The 7,384-nt window shown below is 41.6% G+C and overlaps 3 non-coding genes across 3 annotated transcripts; 1 reads left to right on the top strand and 2 right to left on the bottom strand.

Moving 5' to 3' along the window:
- The first annotated feature begins 3,008 nt into the window (after positions 1-3,008).
- trnaf-gaa lies at positions 3,009-3,081 on the top strand. The gene has a single exon. It is a non-coding gene; the product is annotated as a tRNA-Phe (tRNA).
- A 529-nt stretch (positions 3,082-3,610) lies between these two features.
- trnaf-gaa lies at positions 3,611-3,683 on the bottom strand. Its single transcript has one exon. It is a non-coding gene; the product is annotated as a tRNA-Phe (tRNA).
- A 793-nt stretch (positions 3,684-4,476) lies between these two features.
- On the bottom strand, positions 4,477-4,550 carry trnan-guu. Its single transcript has one exon. It is a non-coding gene; the product is annotated as a tRNA-Asn (tRNA).
- Between the last annotated feature and the right edge of the window lie 2,834 nt (positions 4,551-7,384).

The following is a 7,384-nucleotide window of genomic DNA, read 5'->3' as shown; positions in this document are numbered from 1 at the left end:
CTCTCTATCAAACACTCCCTCGATCATAAACTTGCTGAGGGCCAGCTGTTCCAAATTGCAAAGACTGGTGATCCCTGATCGCAATGGAAAAGTTGCAGGAGAGATGCTGACATGCGCATGGCCGCCTGACTTTAGGCCGATTTGAGCGTTCCAGAGTTGCGCCTTTAGAAATTGCTTTGCACTGTCCTTGTTTTCGACACAAGCGGTCACTTCAGAAATGATTGTGCAGAATGACGATGGAAAGGTATTCACAAACAGAGTCAGTCGTGTAAACAGGCAGTGACTTACATGCCATTTTGGAGATGGTTGCGGAGAACTTGGGAATCCTCAAGCCTGCAGAGTAATAACTGATGATTTTCACAGTGGGTGGACTGAAGCTGGAGTAGAGGCGATTAGTTAAAATAGTTCCAGTGCATTGGGTTGCTTGCAAAGCAGCTTCGATAGATAGTGGCATCAGTAATTTGCAGACAGTTGGCATCACGTGCAGCATTTCGAGAGGTTGGGGAGAGACGGAGGTGAAGCTGGCAAGAGATGTTGACAGTGAATGGTGCATGATGTGGAACATGTTGAGGACTGGAGGGACCAGTTCCTCGCTGTGCATTTGACGAGCGAGTTTACCAGAGCGAAGTTGTCAACTACAGAAATGATTGTGCAGAATGAACGACAGTGTAGACATAGACGGCGTAAAGAGGCAGTGGCTGAATCGACCTGTCCGGCGAGAAAACAGCGAGATTTGGAAGAAACCCTGGCAATGTCCTTGTAAATCTTTTCAGAACCCTTTCAAGTTTCACAAAATGTTTTCTGTTGCAGGAAGACCAGAATTGAACACAGTGTTTCAAAAGTGGCCTATCTAATATCCTTTACAGCTGCAATGATAACTCTCAGCTCCTATACTCAATGTACTGACCATTTGTTATGGATCAGGCCAGACCCCTCAAAACATTTCAAGAAAGTAGCCCGGACCCTAACTTGACGAGTTGTTTTAAGCAGGTTAAATGTGGATATTCCAGGATTGATGCAGCTTCTCAAACCACTTGGTTTTAAACAAAACAGAATTTATTTACAAGAATACTGAATTAAACACAAAGAAAAGGGAACAGAATACAGAATAACTTAACCTATCTGAAAACCCAACAGATTATCCCAACTTAGCGATGCTGTTCCAAATATTTGCAGCAAACTCCATGAACACTCCTTGGCAAAAAAAAGGAAATATCAAACCCAGGTTGTCACAGGAGAGATGTCGGAGAGAGGCAGTGATGGAACACCATCTTCCATGGAGCTGTTTCTTTGACGAGCAGCCTCCAAACTGACTGACTGCTTTCTCTGAACAGCCAGACTGCTAAAACCCAAACCAAATCCAAACCAGAGAAAATCTGAGTTGGAAGTACTGCCCACTCCTCTTTCATTATACAAGTTTTTTTTAAACTTGAAAGACTTTTTTTCTGAGGCAGTATCTGTTAGCTATAATCAAACTGGTCCTAAAACTGATCCAAGATAGACCTCTTGGCAACTCTGCCTCGTACAACACTTCTCGAAAAAGCCAAGGATAACACAACCTTGTTAAAGTAACAGCATCGTCACATAATAATGGCAAGCATTTAAATGCCATCTTTACTATTCTATTTACCTGTGACTCAACTTTCAAGGAGCTTTGAACGTGCAGTCCAAAGTCTCTTTATTCTGTCCATTAGGTGTGTAAATTCTGTCCTGATTTGCCTTTCCAAAATGTAGCACTCACATTTATCTAAATTAACCCCATCTGCCATTCAATGGCCCGTCTGCCCATCTGATTAAAGTCCCGTTGTACCCTCAGGTAACCCTCTTGACTGTTCACTACATTGCCAATTTTGGTGTCATCTTCCATGTCATGGCATTTTAGGTTCTCTACCACACTTTCGGGCAGTGAGTCCCAGCCACCATTCCTCAGGGTGCAAAGCTGGTTTTCCTCAAATCCCCTTTAAATCTATGTCCCTTGGTTATTGATCATTATTCCATCTATCTATTAGAGGAAAAGGTTTCTTTCTTTCTACTCCATCTATGCCCTTCATCTATGTACCTCATTGCCTGCCCTAAGGAGACTTCCTTGGGTCTTACCATTCAACATGTACTCCACACAAATTGCATCCCCTTAGACTTTTCAGGATTAACTTCCATTTGACACTACTCAGCCTATCTGATCAGTACATCTACATTGTCCTTTGGCCTAAAGCTTTCTTTCTCGATATATACCGCATCACCAATTACATGTCACCTGTGAACTTACAGATCATACCTCATACATTCATGTCAAGAATACTATTGTACACAGCAAACATCAAAGGACCCAGCAGTGAAATCTATGGAACACCACTGGAAGCAGGCTTCCAGTCACTTTGCCAATTATGATCTAACTTGCCAAATTTCCCTGGACACCAAGGGATCAACTGCACTCCCCTCATCTACATATCTGGTCACCTGATTGAAAAATTCAATTAACTGTTGGACATGATTTCCCTTACTAAGCCACGCTGACTATCCTCAACTCATCCATGCATGGTCAAGTGGAGATTAACTTTATCCCTCAGAATGGTTGCCTACAGACTCCCTAACACAATGTTATACTCGATGGCTGGCCTTTCGTTTCCTGGTTTACGTCAAAATGTATGGCACTGGAAAAAAACAGTCGGTCTGCACCACACGTTTTGACTCTGATCTCCAGCATCTGCGGTCCTCACTTTCTCCTAGTTTTCTAGTTCCTCTGTAACATTATTTTTGAATAATGCTCCCACATTAGCTGTCCTCCAGACCTCCGGTGCCCCTCCTATGGCTAGAAAGGATTTGAAAATTAATGTCAGAGGCCCTACAATCCACTCCCTTGTCTATCACAAAAAACTGGAATGCATCTCGTTGACATTGAGGGATTTATTTACGTTCAGGCCTGCTAAAATTTCAAATACCTCCTTTAGCTCAGTGCTAATGTAGATCTAGCCTTCACAGTGAAGCCTGAGAAGATAGCATCCAAGTCAGCCGAAATAGCTCAGTTGGGAGAGCGTTAGACTGAAGATCTAAAGGTCCCTGGTTCAATCCCGGGTTTCGGCATGTTTTGTTACGTCTCTGCATTTTGCTTTTTCTCTCCTGGAAGTCGTGATACAATCCATTGTTTTGTTTTTGCCATTTTCTCTTTGCCAAGTCCATTTTGAAGTACAGGTATTTAAGGAACAAAGTTTAGGTAAGGGTGGTTTGCGTGTGAAATGAACTTCCCGAAGCAGTATGCATGTGATAATTATAAGGTTTAAACGACATTGGAATAAGAGGGACATGGCTCAATATCAGGCTGGTGGGACTGGTTTAGTTTGGGATTATGGTCGGCATTGACTGAAACATGCCCCGAAGCCTGCACTGAAAGCATGGACACAAACATGAATTCCAGAACAGGTCTGATTCCGTGCTGTTATGGCTTTAATAAAGAAAAAAGTTCGCTCGATGAAAGATAACGTAATTATAAATCATTACAAGCTTTCAGTTGGAATTTTTTTCACCATTTGCCCTGCTGTTGCTCCTATTCATCACGATATTACCATTGCCTTTTAGCACTGAAAACTAGCATCCTCCAAAAGTGATTGCCACCTGCCGAAACCCGGGATTGAACCAGGGACCTTTAGATCTTCAGTCTAACGCTCTCCCAACTGAGCTATTTCGGCTGACAAACACGGTTACTTTCGCACTATCTAATCAAGCTGAGCAGTGTGGTCATGCAGATCTTCTCATTGACATGATATTTGTTTGAATGTTCCACAGAACTATAGAAGGGATACAGCACAGGACAGGACCATTTGCTCCGTCTTGTATGTGCCAACCCAAAGAAACCCTGATCTCCTTTCTAAACCGTTCTGTTTTTTTCGCGACCTGACATTCTTCTTTACAGAGGAGGGCAACATCATGAAGAGACTGAATAGAAACTGCAACAAACCCTCTCATACTGGAATAAATGCACTAATATTTCCCGTGCCCTGATCGACATGTATCTTATACAATCATTACTTTTCAGCTGATACAAAAATGGCGTTTTTTAAAAAAAGTGCATAAGATTGAATTGTAGTAAAACGTGTGCTTTGACCAGACAGCTATAAATAAACCAGGCAGCATCCGAGGACAGGCAAAATCGACGTGCAGTCATTGTTTTTACCTAGCTACAAATAAACCGTCGAATGAATTGCAAAATTGCTATAACCTTAAGTAGCGGAAGGAAAGCAATTATCTCTTTAAAAACGATCCATTTCATAAGTTCTGCCTTTCACGTGGTCGGAGGGAAATGTTATGTCTCTTCCTATTGCAAGATAAATATTTCGCCTCAAAATTAAGGTTGAAATGCCTAAAAACAGTTGGTTAGAGATATAGCTAGAAATGGATTGCAGTGGGAGGAAAAAATACCAAAGAAACAGAAAGATTGCCTCAAACTTAGTGTTTTCAAGTCATCCTCTCTTAAAAATAAGTCGTCCCTGGGTGGGCTCGAACCACCAACCTTTCGGTTAACAGCCGAACGCGCTAACCGATTGCGCCACAGAGACATGACCAACGACAACTTCCTATAATGAAGACAACAAATTCTGACAATCACAGCAGGTCAACTAAAACTCGCATAAAGTGAGCAAGCTAACGTTTCGACTCTAGATGACTCTTCATTAGAGCTGTGACCAATAGGTATGGTTTATTGTGTGGCCTGCTGTCATAAGTTGACCAGAATTGAACAGAGTAGAAACCTATGGCACAGGAAGAAGCCAATCAGCCACCTTGATTAAACTATCTAATCTAATGCCAGTTTCCTCAGCCTTTTAAATTAAATTGAATATCCATTGCTCTTCAACATGCATTTCACAATAGCTAACATTTGCCAGTCTTGGCAACATCCTAGTCAATCTCCTCTATATCATTTCTATGGTGTGATTGTATCCCTTCTGTAGGTGACCAAATGGTGTACTTTAGCTGTGCCTTAAGTTTTAAAATTTCATGCTTGAACTTATTCTAGGGATATATTGTATTATATAGTAAAATGAAAGAATGCATCCCATATCCTTAATCACCTTCTCTACTCCAGAATCAAACACAGAGAATGCTGAAGAAACTCAGCATCTGTGGAGAGAGAAACAGAGTAAGGTTTTGAATTTGGAATGACTCTTCTACAGACATGTTCTTCAACTTATCTATATGTTTGCTTCAGATTTCCAATATCTGGAGTATTTTGCTTTTATTCTACACTCCTGGTGAGGCCACAGCAATGCTTATTGCCACTTCTTGGTGTATGTGTTCAATCCCTTTGCTTATATGTCGAGTGTGGTGCTGGAAAGGCAAAGTAGGTCAAGCAGTATCCGAGGAGCAGGAGAATCGATGTTTCGGGCGTAAGCCCTTCCTGATGAAAGGTTTATGCCTAAAATGTTGATTCTCCTGCTCATTGGATGTGGCCTGACCTACTGTGCTTCTGCAGCACAACATTCTGCTTTCCAGCATCTGCAGTCCTCACTTTCTCCTTTGTTTATATGCCCAAGATTTGATTAGTTTGCCTCTCTGACCATTCAAATTGCAGGAATGAACATTAAGAAAGGAATCAGGATACTAACTCCTACTACTTTCTGCTACACATTATGTAGCCGATTAGCACCAAGGACCTCAAACTTCATAGATATGTATACTCCCTACATTGCTAGGATAATACTGGTAAATTGTCACCTGTTAGTAATAACCTGCATATCCGTCCCATTCCCAGACTTTTATATGGCTCTGGCACTCTCTGGTGTTCTAAGTTGGGAATGCAGCATAAACAATTCCAGCTACTGGAGAGTGCTTGCCACAGTAACATAATTTGGCTATATGTAGTCGAAAATAATGGACACTTGGAACTTAAACGCATAAATTTAAAGAATGATGACAGAATAAAAATCATTGACTGGCTTAATACTCAAAGGAAGAGCAAAGAAGTTATGATGGAATTGTACATATGTTAATTAGGCCAAAGCTGCAGTACTGAGTGCATTTTTGGTCACCGTACTACAGGAAGGATGTGAGTATGGCAGTATCAGTTAACATTTTGAGTCAGGAATGACTTCAGAATTGAAAGGGTTGTAAATTTTTAAAAAGTATACTTTTGATGAAGGTGGAGGAAGGGCAAGGGAAACATACAGAGGCCCAGTACAAAAGACAATAGAATTAATCATGGTGAAAGAGAAATAGAATTGTAAAATGAGTGTAAACTATTATGTGAAAGGGGAAAAATGGATTTTCTCTACCAAGAACAAAGTAAATCAAAACAGAAACAGAACAAGGTCGTGTGTGTGTGTGTATGCATGTGTGTGGATGGAGAGGAGGGAGAGAAAAATTGAACCAACATATGGTAAGCCTCTGAAGTTGCGAAGTTCAACATTGAGCCTTAGAGGCTATAAAGCGCCTAAGCAGAAAATGAGACGTTGCTCCTTGAGTTTGTGTTTGGCTTCATTGAAACATTACAGCTGGCAAGAATTCCATCCCATTCTCCCAGTTTATCTGTATCTGTCAGATCTATTTCAATGTCACCTTCCATTAGGGTACTTCCAATATGCTTTCCTTTTTCCTCAACAGAGAAATTCCCCCTTATGGTGGTTGACAGGGCCCTCAGCTGTGTCCAAACCATATTCTGCACTTCAGCCCTCACCTTTCCCCTCCATCCCAATGATACCATTCAAGTTAACTTCATTTTCTACCACACTAACCTCCGCATTCTAAGGATCATCCTCCATAATTTTTGCCACCTCCAACAAGATGCCATCAACAAACACATCTTCCCCTCTCCTTCACTTTCAGTATTTCAGAGACCATTTTCTCTTTGACATCATGGTCTATTCCATTATACTTAACATTTTCTAATTCAACCATGGCATCTTCCAATGCAATTGCAGAAGGTGTAGGAATAGCCTACTCATCTCCTTAATCCTCACTCTGCAAGACCCCAACACAAACCTTCCAGGTGAAACAGCATTTTATTAGTGCTTCCTTTAATCAAGTTTACTCTATTCACTGCTCACAGTGCAGTCTCCTTTGCATTGGTGAGACCAAACACAAACTAGATGATTGTTTTGTAGGACACCAGTTTTGTACATGGGAGGACACCAGACTTGCAGTTGCTTGTCATTTCAATAAACCAGATTGCTCTCATATTAATGCTGCCCCCCAATCTCACCCACTTCCCTACCTATCTCTCCACATCTTCACCCCACCTATCCCACCCACAGCACCACCCCAGTTCTCAACCTACCCCTCAACCTTACCCCAGTTCCCCAACTATCCTCCCCATCCTCACATTTCCCCATTTATCTCCCCATCCTCATCTATCATTCCCAACCCAACTCCCCTTCATCAACCTCATCTCACTTCC

Source organism: Chiloscyllium plagiosum, chromosome 18 (genome assembly GCF_004010195.1).
Source record: "Chiloscyllium plagiosum isolate BGI_BamShark_2017 chromosome 18, ASM401019v2, whole genome shotgun sequence".
Lineage (NCBI taxonomy): Eukaryota > Metazoa > Chordata > Chondrichthyes > Orectolobiformes > Hemiscylliidae > Chiloscyllium > Chiloscyllium plagiosum.
This window is presented reverse-complemented; position numbering and strand designations above follow the sequence as displayed.